The following is a 14,447-nucleotide window of genomic DNA, read 5'->3' on the forward strand; positions in this document are numbered from 1 at the left end:
GAGATTAACAACCATCAGATAGGACAATTATATAATACGGTGTAGTACAAGTTATGTAAATGTGGTCTCGCTCCCTCTCCAGTTGTGTCTTGTATGCACCGCAGGCACTTGGAGCCTTGGAAAATGAAACTGCAGATAAGGGAGGACTACTGTAACCAGAGGCAAAACAAATTTCCACGATTAAAGATGTATTAATGAACACTGAAGTTTACGTGTCATATGTTAACATGTCATGAAAAATTATTTTTCTCTTGATTTATTTTATCATTTAAAAATGCCAGTGTTAGCGTATGGGCCATGAAAAGCAAACAACAAGCCAAGTCTGAATGGTGGCGGCAGTTTGCAGAGCCCTGGTTTCTGGTTGCCTCTCAGCTCCCAACTTCCGGGTGAGTGCCTGCTCCTTGATGGGCTGGACTCTAAGCCCTTCTTTGCAGCTAGCACGGTATAAAGCTTTGTCAGTAGAGGGCGCCAGAGGGACACTGTGGAGGAAGGGACCTCTTTCTGGTCCACAGGGCTCTGTTTTGCATTTTCTCGTTCCTATTGCATCTTCTCTTAGGGTATAAACGCGGGGGGAAATCCACTGGAGCTTTGCCCCAGGTGTGCTCCCAGAATGCATGGTCCCTTGGCCACCTCGTAGCCCATCCTGAGCCCAGTGCCCATCTTGCTGTGGTCCAGCCCACACCTCCACCTGCAAGTGCATGCCACTATCTCCTATGCCCAGAGAGGTGTTTCCTGCCTGCCAGCCTGCCCTGCATCTACGAACCAGCACTTGTGGGACACTGCACCTTTTCTGCCTCTCTGGGACCCTGCATCTTCTCTGCCATCCAGGGAGCTGCAGCCACAGACATCTAGCAAGGTCAGGACCCCAGCCTCGGGGGCGGGCCCTTCCAAGCTTGTCTTCTTCAGTGCTAGGGTGCTGTTCTGAGTTTTCCTGGTGTCGTTTTAGCCACTCCTCTATCATAGTTTAATAATTATGTATAGGAAACGTCCCCTATTCGGATCACTGTGTGGTTTCTGAGTCTTGATTGAACTCTGATGGACAGGTCCCCAAGAAGTCCCCTCAGGCACTCTGGAGAGAATGTGGGCTCCCTAATCCAAAGAGCGGGTGTGGGTCTGGCTCACTCACTGTGTGTCTAACGTGTGGCTGAGGCCACATGACTGCACTTCCCTGGGCTCAGTTTGCTCACCCAGGAAATGAATGGAAAACTTCCATCTCCAATGGATGCTAAGACTGTGAAATGAGATCATGCAAATGAAGCTCAGAGCATCGGGCGAGGTACCTGCTGGTGTTCCAGATGGCAGAACTGCACCTTTGTAAGTGTGGTGGGGATCACACGGGACAGTGTGTGGAGTGCTCCGCATGGGGCCCGGGGGAGGGGTGGGAAGGAAGTGGATATTCAAAATCCAACCTCCCTCCCTCCCTCCCTCCCTCCCTCCCTCCCTCCCTCCCTCCCTTCCTCCCTCCCTCCCTCCCACTCTCCCTCCACTGCTCCCTCTCTCCCAGGATACCCCTTCCTCAGGCCCTCAAGGCCCTAGTTTCTCTCCCCAAGTTTCCCTGTGTGATGGTTAATACTGAGTGTCAACTTGACTGGATTGAAGGATGCAAAGAATTGATCCTGGGTGTGTCTGTGAGGGTGTTGTCAAAGGAGATCAACATTTGAGTCAGTGGGTTGGGGAAGACAGACCCACCCTTAATCTGGTGGGCACCATCTAATCAATTGCCAGTAAATATAAAGCAGGCAAAAAATGTGAAAAGAGAGACTGGCCAAGCCTCGCAGCCCACATCTCTCTCCGGTGCTGGATGGTTCCTGCTCTTGAACACTGGACTCCAAGTTCTTCAGTTTTGAGGCTTGGACTAGCTTTCCTTGCTCCTCAAGCTCCAGCCCGCCTATTGTGGGACCTTGTGATCATGTAAGTTAATACTTAATAAAGTCCTCTGTCTCTCCATATATGTATATACAAAGTTCCTATTAGGTGTGTCCTGTTAGGACAAGTTCTGTCCCTCTAAAGAACCCTGGCTAATACAGATTTTGGTACCAGGAGTGGTTTTAGAGGAACAGTATATTAAGGATGGAGTTTTTTCATTGGCTTTGGGCTTTCTGGAATTGGCTGCTTAATATGATTAGACCCAAAAATGCTAAGGACTCTGCTTCTAATAGTATGGAGAACATTGATAGTCATTGGAATGAACTGTTCAGAGAATTACACAAAATAAATGCATTTGACACTCCCGATTCACTGCTTGTGAGAGGCAAGGAGTTTAGTGACTCTGTACATAATACCTTTGACCATATTTGGAGATCCAAGGAACATAATGAAGCTGGTTGGTTTCTCTTAAGTTCAGTGGACAAAGAGATGAAAGAAAATAACGAACTTAGGGATTCTGTCTCCCAGTTTCAGAAGCAGATACTGAGCCTCAAGTCTGCTAAGATTGCCCTCAGTGAGAGTATTAGGTGTCTACTGTTAATTCTTTTCCAATTGGAAAAGAATTAGATCCTGCAACCTCAAATGTGGATGAGTGGGAGGACCCTGACGAAGCTGAGTTTGTACACTCCGATGAACCTTTTTTGCCAGAAGGAACAGCTTTCCTATCCCCGGTAGTGGCAACATCTCCTCCCTGACTCATGCTGCCATAAGCCTTTCCACCTTTGAGGAGATAAACCCTGCACTGCCTGAGGCAACAGTAATGGCCTCCCCTGAGGCATTTGCCAGACAAGATAATGTTGGTTCTCCCCAGGAGCCACCCCCAATGCTCCTGTTTGCTTCTAGACCTATAATAGACTAAAGTCCTGGTGGGCCCCTGGATGTGAGTTTGAGAGTGCAACCCATGAGGAGGTGTGCTACACTAAAGAAGAACTATTTGAGTTCTCTATATAAACAGAAATCTGGAGAACAGGCACGGGAATGGATGTTAAGGGTATGGAATAATGGTAGAAGGAAAATAGAGTTGAACCAGGCTGAACTTATTGATTTGGGCCCACTAAGCAGGGACTTTGCTTTTAATGTTTCAGCTCAGAGAGTTAAAAAAGATTCTAATAGTTTACTTGCTTGATTAGCTAAAATTTAGATTAAAAGATGCCCACTATGAGCAAGCTGGAAATGCCTGCTCTCTCTTGGTTTGATGTAGAGGAAGGATCCAAAGACTTAAGGGGATTGGGATGATGGAGTGGATTAGTCACTTTAGACCTACTTGTCCCAGCATTCCAGCTGGGAGGGTTCAGAAGATATACCCTTGACCAATGCCTTGTGAAACTGCTATAGTCTGAATGTCAGATCTAACAATGGGAACCACAGTCACTCAACTACAAAATTTAAATGCAGTGGAAATAATTGGATCCCAAGGTAGCAAGGTCCAAGTGGTGACACTCAGGCGTCAAAAGCAAGGTGGGCATAGCTACCGTAATGGACAGCAGAGACAAAGCAGCAATCAGAAGAGTCCGACTCATGCAGTGCTCTGGCACTGGCGAATTAATCACGATGTTCCTAGAAGTGAAGTTGACAGGAAGCCTACAGCATTCCTACTTAAATTATATACAGAGAAAACTTTAGGTCAAGTGGACAAAGACTAATTTGAATTTTAAAAACAGAAAATCATGACTCTTAATCAGTTTCCAGACTTGATCCAGTTTATGAACCCAAAACCCCTTGAACGAAGGGAAGGCCAGGTCCCCTTGAGGAAGGACCCCACTATATTACTGACAATTTATGCAGTGATTTTTTTCTCCCATCCTTCCCCAGGGAGCCCTCCAGCCTTTTACCAGGGTGACTGTGCACTGGGGAAAGGGAAATGATCCAGCAGTTTGGAGACAACTGCACACTGGCTCTGAGCTGACATTAATTCCAGGGTATCTAAAACGCCACTGTGGCCCTCCAGTCAAAGTTGGGGCTTTTGGAGGTCACATAGTTGATGGTGTTTTAGCTCAGGTCTGACTTACAGTGGCCCCAGTGGGTCCCTGGACTCATCCTGTGGTCGTTTCCCCAGGGCCGGAAGGCATAATTGGCATAGACACACTTAGCAGCTGGCAGAACCCCCACACTGGCTCCCTGATGGGTAGAGTGAGGACTATTACGGTGGGAAAGGCCAAATGGAAGCCATCAGAACTGCCTCTACCTAGAAAAATCATAAATTAAAAACAATATCGCATCCCTGGAGGGAATGCAGGGATTAATGCCACCATCAAGGACTCGAAAGATGCAGGGGTGGTGATTCCCACCACATCCCCATTCAACTCTCCCGTTTGTCTGTGCAGAAGACAGATGGATCTTGGAGAAGGACAGTGGATTATCGTAAACTTAACCAAGTGGTGACTCCAATTGCAGCTGCTGTGCTAGATGTGGATTCATTGCTTGAGCAAATTAACACATCTCCTGGTCCCTGATATGCAGCCATTGACTTGATAAATGCCTTTTTCTTTATTCTTGTCCGTAAGGCCCACCAGAAGCAATTTACCTTTAGCTATCAAGGCCAGTAATATATGTTTACTGTCCTGTCTCAGGTGTATATCAACTCTCTGGCTTTGTGTCATAATCTTATTCAGAGAGACCTTGATTGTTTTTTGCTTCAGCAAGGTATCCCACTGGTCCATTACATTGATGACATCATGCTGACTGGATGCAGTGAGCAAGAGGTAGCAAACACACTGGACTTATTGGTGAGACATGTGTGCCAGAGGATGGGAAACAAACCTGACGAAAATTCAGGGACCTTCTACCTCAGTACAATTTCTAGAGGGCCAGTGGTGTGGGACTTGTCAAAATATTCCTTCTAGAGTGAAGGGTAAGTTGCTGCATTTCGCCCCTCCTACAACCAAGAAAGAGGAACGACACCTAGTAGGCCTATTTGGATTTTGGCAGCAACACATTCCTCATTTGGGTGTGTTACTCCAGCCCGTTTATCAAGTGACCCAAAGGCTCACTTTTGGGTGGAGTCCAGAACAGGAGAAGGCTCTGCAGCAGGTCCAGCTGCTGTGCAAGCTGCTCTGCCACTTGGGCCATAGGACCCAGCAAATCCAATGGTGCTTGAGGTGTCAGTGGCAGATAGGGATGCTGTTTGGAGTCTTTGACAGTCCCCATAAGTGAATCACAGCAGAGGCCTCCAGGATTTTGGAGCAAGGTCCTGCCATCTCTTGAGATAACTACCCTTCTTTTGAGAGACAGAGTTTGGTCTATTACTGGGTTTTGGTGGAAACTGAATGTTTGATCCCGGGTCATCAAGTTACCATGCGACCTGAACTGCCTATTGTGAACTGGGTGCTTCGTGACCCATCATCTAGCTATAATTGAGTTATGCATTCCATCATCAAATGGAAGTGGTGTATATATGTGATTGGGCTCGAGCAGATCCTGAAGGCACACATAGTTACATGAGGAAGTGGCTCAAATGCCCATGGTCTCCACTCTTGCCTTCTTGTCCCCAGCCTACACTGATGACTTCATGGGGAGTTCCCTATGATCGATTGATAGAGGAAGACAAGACTAGGGCCTGGATCACAGATGGTTCTGCATGACATGCAGGTACCACCCAAAAGTGGACAGCTGCAGCACTTCAGCCCTTTCTATGACATCCTTGAAGGACAGCGGTGAACGGCAATCTTCCCTGTGGGCAGCATTCCAAGCAGTACACCTGGTTGTAGACTTTGCATGGAATGAGAAACAGCCAAATTTGTAATTATATAGATTCATGGGCTGTAGCCAATGGTTTTGCTGGATGGTCAGGGACTTAGAAGCATGTTTGGAAAATTGGTGATAAAGAAATTTGAGGAAGAGGTATGTGCAGGGACTTCTCTAAATGGTCAAAAACCATGAAGATACTTGTATCCCATGGGAGTGCTCATCAGTGGGTAACCTCAGTAGAGGAGGACTTTAATAATCAAGTGGATAGGATGACCCGTTCTGTGGACGTCACTCAGTCTCTTTCCCCAGCCACTCCTGTCATCGCCCAATGGGCCCATGAACAAAGTGGCCAGGGTGGCAGGGATGGAGGTTATGCCTGGGCTCAACAACATGAACCTGCACCCACCAAGGCTGATCTGGCTATGGCCACTGCTGAGTGCCAATTTACCAGGAACAGAGACCAACACTGAGCCCTCGATATGGCACCATTCCTCAGGGTGGTCAGCCAGCTACCAGGTGGCAGGTCGATTATACTGGACCTCTTCCAATGTGGAAAGGTCAGAGGTTCGTCCTCCTTGGAATAAATACTTACTCTGGATATGGGTTTGCCTATTCTTCAGGCAATGCTTCTGCCAAGACTACCATCTGTGGACTCATGGAATACCTTGTCCACCATCACTGTATTCCACACAGCATTGCCTCTGCCAAGGCACTCACTTTACAGCTAAAGCGGTGTGGCAGCGGGCCCATGATCATGGAATTTCCTGGTCTTACCATGTTCCCCATCATCCTGAAGCAGCTGGATTGACAGAACGGTGGAATGGCCTTTTGAAGTCAGAACTACAATGCCAATAGGTGACAATACTTTGCAGAGCTGGGGCAAAGTTCTCCAGAAGGCCGTGTATGCTCTGAATCAGTGTCCAATATATGGTACTGTTTCTCCCATGAGTTCAGGAATCAAGGGGTGGAAGTGGCACCACTCGCCATCACCCCTAATGATTCACTAGCAATATTTGTGCTTCCTGTTCCGGCGACATTACATTCTGCTGGCTTAGAGGTCTTGGTTCCAGAGGGAGGGATGCTGCCCACAGGATACACAATAACAATCCCATTAAACTGGAGGGTATGCCACCTGGACGCTTTGGGCTTCTTCTACCTTTAAGTCAATCGGCTAAGAAGGGCGTTCCAGTGTTGGCGGAGGTGATGGACCCTGACTATCAAGACGAAATCAGCGTACTACTCCATAGCGGAGGTAAGGAAAAGAATGCGTGGAATACAGGAGAGCCATGGCAGCGTCTCTTAGTATTACCATGCCCTCTGGTTAAGGTCAATGGGAAACTGCAACAGCCCAATCAGTGTGGGACTGCAAATGGTCCAGACCCCTCAGGAATTAAGGTTGGGGTCACTCCACCAAGAAAAAGACCACGACCTGCTGAGGTGCTCTCTGAAGGCAAAGGGAGTATGGAATGGGCAGTAGAAGAAGGTAGCCATCGATGCCAGCCACGTGACCAGCTGCAGAAACAAGGAGCGTAACTCTCATGAATATTTCCTCCTTCTTTTGTTAAAAACATATTTGCGCATATATACATTTGTCCTAAGAAAATATCTTCATTTTATTTCCTTTTCCTTTATCACATGACATATCGTATTGGCATTTAAGTATCGTTAACTTTATATGATGGTATTTGGGCTGGGGACTGGTGCATTTCTGATTGTACAAAGGACAGTTGTATTATTTTAGGAGAAATTATAACATTGTCTTTATTCGAAGATGATGTATAATCTCAGGAGAGGTGTCTGGGTTGAACTTGACAAGGGCTGGACTCGTGATGGTTAATACTGGGTGTCACCTTGATTGGATTGAAGAATGAAAAGCATCGATCCTGGGTGTGTCTGTGAGGGTGTTGCCGAAGGAGATGAACATTTGAGTCAGTGGGCTGGGAAAGGCAGACCTTCCCTCAATCTGGTGGGCACCAGCTAATCAGCTGCCAGTGAACATAAAGCAGGAAGGAAAATGTGAAAAGGCAAGACTGGCCGAGCCTCCCAGCCCACATCGTTCTCCCTTGCTGGATGCTTCCTGTCTTCAAACATCAGACTTCAAGTTCTTCAGTTTTGAGATTCAAACTGGCTCTCCTTGCTCCTCAAGCTTGCAGACAACCTACTGGGGGACCTTGTGATCGTGTGAGTTAATACTTAATAAACTCCCCTTATATATGTATCTTATTAGTTCTGTCACCCTAGAGGTTCTTGACTAACACGTCCTGGGACCCCGCAGGCTCTGGGTTCTGAGATGCCCCCTCGACTGTGCTGGGAGCTGCCTCTGTCATTGTGTCTGTGCGGTTACAATAGCGGCCACCTTGTCTCAGGGCGGGGAAGTGGAAAACAGGCCAGAGGGTGATGAGGCTGCACGTTCTCATCTGTCCCCTGAGCTCCTGGCCGCACAAGCGTCTCCCCACACTAAGGCCGTGGGCTGCTCTCTGGGCCTTGAGCCAAAGGCCTGTCCTGACATGGTCCAGGGTGGGTGGGGGGCTCCCCTCCTTCCAAGTCTGGCCAGAGACAGCCAGGGAAGCCACTTGGAGAGAGGTCTGGTGGGCCAGGCCCTAGGGATGTAGGTAGCGGATTGGTGGGTGCCCTTGGCCTGGTCCTGAGAGGCTCCCCCTCCCTTCCACACTCAGGCCTCTGCACCCAGGGATGTGGAGGATTCACCTGCCAGTCACCCTGTTCCTCTCCTCCGGGCTGGAAGTGCAGCCCAGGACTTGCCTCCACTCTCCTGGCAGCCCTGCTGGGCTGGGTGGGTGAGTGGGGCTGAGTGTGTTAACGGGGCTGCTGGCCAGTGGAGGAGGGTGTGCCTGTAGTCTAGGGGTGGGAACTTGGGACCCCCAGAAGCTTTTTCTCATCTTGCAAAGTGAGCTCCTGGTGGCTGTGAACCGGCTGTCTCGGCCCAGCTGTGTGTCCTGGAAGGTCTGTTCATGGCTCAGGCCTCAGGAGGTCCCTTCCTCCATCCTCCCACAGTAAGTCATGCTGTTGCTGGTTCAGTCACACCTGGTTTCCTGAAGGTGTCACTCAATGCCTGCATCTGGCATTGAGCCCAGCTCTCTTAGAAGGTTCCTGGGCTCCCACCAGCCTGCCCAAGATCCCACCTTGGGCTTATGGTGGCTTCCTTTCAAGTGGCAGGTCAGGATGAATAAGGCTTTTCATTCCTTCAAACTCTGGTTCCAGCCCTGGTTCTGAAACTCTTTCACATGGCTCCACTTCCTCACTGGTCAAGTGGGGATTATAAATTCCTGGTCACAGTGCTGGTGCAAAGACCCACTGGGGGTAATGCCTGTGGGGGCTTGGAATGTGGTAGAGTGGGGGCACCCTTCTCTCCAGGGCAGGGTGGGCAGGAAGTCCTGCCTCCACTTTGTGCTCTGTGACTTTGGGTTCATGGTCAACCTCTCTGAGCCTCTGTTTCCTCATCTGTAAATGGAGATGTTGTGATGGTGAAATAAAAGCAAAGACAAGTCTTTGCTCAAAATTTGTTTCCTCAATGAGGCTTCCCTGGACATCATACTTAATTCTGAGCCCTGCCCCCGCCACACACATCCTACTCCCCACCCCAGTATTGTGTTTAATGTATTCATACATTGTGTTTATAGTTTATAGCCTGCCCCACTGGAATGTCAGGTCCATGAGGGCAGGAATGCAAGTGGCTAATAGATGAGATCATCTCCCCCCACTTCCCTCCTTCCTTCTGTCTTCCTTACAAATGCACAGTATACCAGGACCGATGCCAGACCCCTGGCATTCCAGCAGCAAAGAAGGCAGACAAGGTCCCTGCCCTCAAACAGCCCTCATCCAGCAGTCAGGACACACATACACAGGCAGAGGAGAGGAGCAGCAGCCCTTTTGGTCCAGTAGGGCCAGGGTCTGCCAGGTGCCTGAGCCTCAGACTCAAAAAGTCTGGAAGTATCTGAGCTGAGAGCCTGGGTCTGCACAGCCTGCAGAAGCTGCTCCCCGACCCTGCCAGCTCACAGAGGCTCGGCCAGGCCAGCTCAGGGGCTATTTCAGGGGAGGTCCCTCAGGAGTGAAGATGGGAGTGGCTTGTGCCCTCCCCATGGCCAAATCTACTGGGCTCTGGTTTCCTCTCTGCGGCAGGTGGAGGAAACCCAACCTTCCTGCTCCGGAGCTGCTGAAGTTGGGGTGGGAGGAGAGGGGGCTGCCCTGGATAGCCTGTGGGACCCAGTGCCGATCTGGCCTCTTCCAGAATTCCAGCCCCTCCCTGCTTATTCTCCCATTTCTTGCCTTCCCCGGAAATCAAATTCCTTTCCAGAGAAACCTGAGCTGACCCTGGCAGGACAGCCACTGCTTACAGCCCACGGAGAATACAACCAATTAAATGGGGAAATAAGGAAGAAGACCTCCATGGCAGGGCAGAGCGAGTCCATCAGAAGAATAAACAGACATGAAGCAACAGGGTGCTCCTGGCTTCCCGTTCTTCTGTTGCTTTTTATCTGAGCAAGACAAACCAGAAATCCCAGCAGCTCCACACTACACTTGCCATGTCCCTTGTAATTAATATCCCTGGTAAAAATCTGTTCAGCCGGGAGTACATCTGCTGAGGTGCCGGCCCCTCGGCTTTGTTACCTGGGGCTTCAGGGACCATTTAGTTTACTCAGCTGTGGGGAGCGGGTGTGGGGGACCCCAGGGACGGATTAATTTCTGTTATTATAACAGAAAACACTGTGGAGGAGCCCCCAGCAGGCTGCAGCAGGAGTGCACCCACACTGGCCAGCTCTGGGCCTGGGGGAGGGCAGGCTGAGGGAGGAGAGAAGCCAGGGGGTGTCCCTGTTTCTCCAGGCTGGGGGATGGTGGTAGTCCCCTGGAAATTATGGGTAGAGGAATCCTAAAAGCAGTTTACAGTTGATGTCAAGTACCAAGGTCTTCCTGGGAAGGATCTAAGTCTGCTGGCAGGTTAACAAGGCTCAGGGGAAGGTGGAGAAGGAGTTGGGGCTTCTGGGATGGTTGGTCCTTCCTAAGACCCTGGATCCTTGAAGGGAGAGATAGGGTGAGCCAGGTGATGACAGGGAATGGGGGAGCATAGGATCAGCAAGCAGGACCCCACATTCTAATGCTAAGAGGAGCTTGGTGATGATCAGCCCAAAGCCCTCCCTCTGCAGATGCTGAAATGTGAGAGGGGAGGGTCTTGAGTGGAGGATTTTTAGATCTCACGGTCCCTTCCATGGCATCTGTGACGCACAAAATCTTGGAATTAGAGTTTCTTTCACAGACTCAAAGATACCTTAATGGAGTATTTCAATCAGAATTGGAGAGTCTTATCCCCTTTACAAAATCCCAGAATTACAGGATCACAGATGCATTCATAGAATCACAGACCCAAAGAATCTTGGGATTAAGAAATTGCTAGGAAAGACTCACAACCACATTCACAGCAGGCTTGGCCCTTAGAAATACAGAATGATTCAGGGATACATGGAGTTGAAATAGACATGCTGAATCAGCATTTCAGCACAGGATGTGACCTTGGTCCAACTCCCCTGGAAATGCAAGAAGCCTTCTCTTCACCATCCTGAGAAATGACTTGAACTCTTGTAGGGTTGGTGAGGTCACCACCTGACAGGGCCACCTGTCCCATTCTTGGACAGATCAGGCTGCTGGTGCTGAGGCTAAATTTGTCCCCACATGACCCACCCACAGCTCTGTCCTGGCTCCTCCAGGAGATGAGCATGTAAAGTGATCTGGACGCCCACACAGAGGCTTAACCCAGCCAGCACAGCTTGATCCTTGGCCAGAAGGGTCTGTCTCCCTCTAGGGAAGGGGTGGGTACTAGGGCACAGAAACAGATGGGGCTGCTCAGCTTACCTCAGCCCGCTTCAGTTTACCCACATGAGCAAGAGGAGTCCAGTCTGCTCCTCTTCTGGAGGAGAGGCCAGTCAGGGATGGAGGGTGGAAGGTGGGAATGCCCATGGGGAAGGAGGCTCAGAGGTGCCCTGGAAAGAATGATGACCCTTGGGTCCCCAGAGACAGGGAAAATCCAATCATGGCCTCAAATGCAAAAAACACAGCACACACACACACAGACACACACAAAGACAGACACACACATATAGACACACACATAGACACACACACACATACACAGACACACACAGGCACACAGACACACATACACAAAGACACACACATAGACACACACACACAGACATACACACATACACAGACACACAGACACACACAGGCACACAGACAAAGGCACCCTCCAAGATAATACACAGCTATTAGGCTTAGCCTGATGCCCTCCTGAGTCCAGCTCTTCTACGCCTCTGCTCTTGTTTCTTGCTGCTCTCTGAAATACTGCATGGGACTGCCCTTCACTCCTGTTTGGATTGGACAGGATCATCTTAACTAGTGGCAGCTAGAGGACAGGTAAGGTGGGAAAAATCCAGGAAAAGTATTATGAATCCAGCACATCTGAAGTATGTGTCACCTCCCCTCCCTCTCTGGAGGCCCAGAGCATCCTGTTGTCCTGGTAGGGGGGTCCAGGCTGGCTCCTGCCCCCATCTAGGGTCCCCTCAATCCTGCCTCAAGGCTCACCCTCTCACCTCCCAGGTTGCTGCCCCATCCTTTCCTCTGAATTCTTGCTATTCCTGCTGGTGTATCTGCTAATCCCTCCTGGCCTCCCTGCATCTCCCATGCTGAAGCATCTTCAAAAAGAGCTCCACACCCCCATACCCAGGAATAATTTCTGTTTTCCAGTGAACAGGGAAATGTTAATTATCACCAGCACCTTCCTTGTCTCTTTTGAAACCTCCGTCTCAGAGCAGTGTGATAAAGGGGCTAAATCCTAATTAATAACAGACAGCACCATTCTGAAATTGTTCTTTCCTGTTCTCAGAAATTATAATCAGCAAGGGAGGATGAGAGAGAGAGGTGGGAGGTGGGGGAGAAAACAAGAAAAGAAAGAAAACAGTTGTTGAGCTGGGGGAGGAATCCCAGGGCTTTGAGAACACACAGCCCAGCCTCTGGTGTGTCCCTGGGAGGTGGAGTGAAGCAGCTGACCGTGGGCGAGACCAATAAAACCTGCGGAAGTGGATTTTCATTTCTAGACCTCTGATATCTGGACACATTCCACTCTCCATGTTGATGTGGAGAGTTGATTCGTTCAAAGAAAATGAAATGTACTGCTGAGTGTTCTGTGTCCCGGGTACAAATCTGGAAAGGCGGAGAGTGGCTGTTTCCGAGTACAAACAGCTCTCACCCAGCCGCTGCTGTGCCCGCTGTAGGCAGGCCGCTGCAGGTAGGACGCGGCTGCCAGTGCTAGCGGAAGTGAGTCCAGTGGGCATCACTTGAGCATCACAGTGGGCCAGGTTTTCTGAACTGTAGACTAACTCTGTGTCTGGCAGCCTGATGAGGGCAGGCACTGGCATGGGGACAGCAGGAGGCTGGTGTGGGGGACACCGGGGGACGGGCACTCCTGGCTGGGTGGCCATGGTCTCTGAATGTCTCCGGGTCTCCTCAGCCCTAGGGTAGAAATACAAGAGGTAACAGGGATACCTGCATTTCACCAGCTCTGAGGCCAGGGAGACCTGCATTTTGTCACCTCTGAGGTCCTCCTGCCTTAGTGGGAATTTGGTCTCTTGCAAGCTCCCTGAGAGCCATTGGGTGTGCTCTACAGCCAACGGCTCAGCTGCTGTTGGAGTGGGGAGGCAGCTGTGTTCTCCCTCCTGCTGCCACTGGCCTGTACTTGGGAAGCCACAAGAAGGACTTCAGGAGCCTCAGTGGGGATGAAAGTACCTAAGAGCCTGGGTCCTCATGACCTCTGAGCTGCCTGTCCTTCAGCTTCCTGAGTGGGACATGGTTCTATGCAGAAGTGGGGAGAATGCCTGCTCTCAGTTCGGTGACACACTTTCTTCTGGGTCCTGGGCACCTAGCAAGAGCCAGTCCCTAGCAGCAGTGTGGTTAAAGAGCTAAACAAATGGGATGTCTGCTCAGAAGCCTAGAATCTGGGGAGCAGCAGGAACCCATGCTCAATTGCTCCCCCAAACTCCAAGTCTGTAGGGGTAGGAATAACTGTGCACCTGAGCATGTGAACGGCTCCACATTCCTGCACAGGTGTGAGCTGCCTCCTGCCAACACGTCCTGCTGTGTGGACAGGCTGGGCAGATGCTCATAAGAACAGGGGCTGCTGCAAGGTTGAATATCGGGATTCACTTGGTGTGGCTGGCAGAATATTAAGGGAAGTATTAGGGAAAGCCTATAAAATATAGTCTCTAACCTTTTAGGAGGCCAAAAAGTTTTTACTGACTTATGGAATGGGCCAAAGGCAGCCAGTGCTTACTTTAAAGCTTTAAGTCATAGGGTAAAAATTAAAATAATAAAAGCTTCCCCAGTTAAGTCTGTTCACCCCACATCCCTTTGTCCCTACTCTAATTTGGCTACTCATGTAAACTTTGTGCTAAATGGTCCTCTCAGTGGGAGGTCAAAGGGGAATTACCTGTTAATAATGTTTATTCTGGGCCCAAAACCAAAAGCTTTTATCATTCGTAAAACCACTCTTTTAACCTTGTTAATTATTCACAAGCATGTTAACTTAAAACCTCTATTACTAAATCTGTACTAAATGAATGTAAGAAAAAAACCAGGGAGTTGTGGTGGGTTAGCTGCAATTGCCCTCTAAAAGCAGTTAACAACCATCCCTAGCCCAACCCTTATGCTACGTTCTGTGTGTAAGAGTATATTTCATTTGTCTGTTGCTAAGTCAGGGTCTACAAAACAAACCTCCACAAGTGGTGATTGACATCTCAGGTAGGGGAGGAATCAAGGTCAGGTCTCAG

General features: G+C 49.5%; 1 long non-coding RNA gene across 2 annotated transcripts; it reads left to right on the forward strand.

Annotated features, from left to right (window-relative positions):
* Positions 1 to 523: 523 nt before the first annotated feature.
* LOC118155383 (uncharacterized) lies at positions 524 to 7,836 on the forward strand. Of its 2 annotated transcripts, XR_008482650.2 has the most exons (4): positions 524 to 856; positions 1,179 to 1,314; positions 1,737 to 1,911; positions 5,418 to 7,836. It is a non-coding gene; the product is annotated as an uncharacterized LOC118155383 (long non-coding RNA). The 2 variants fall into 2 exon arrangements; XR_013520454.1 differs by lacking the exon at positions 1,737 to 1,911.
* The last annotated feature ends 6,611 nt before the right edge of the window (positions 7,837 to 14,447 follow it).

This window comes from Callithrix jacchus, chromosome 7 (assembly GCF_049354715.1).
Source record: "Callithrix jacchus isolate 240 chromosome 7, calJac240_pri, whole genome shotgun sequence".
NCBI classification, from domain to species: Eukaryota; Metazoa; Chordata; class Mammalia; order Primates; family Cebidae; genus Callithrix; species Callithrix jacchus.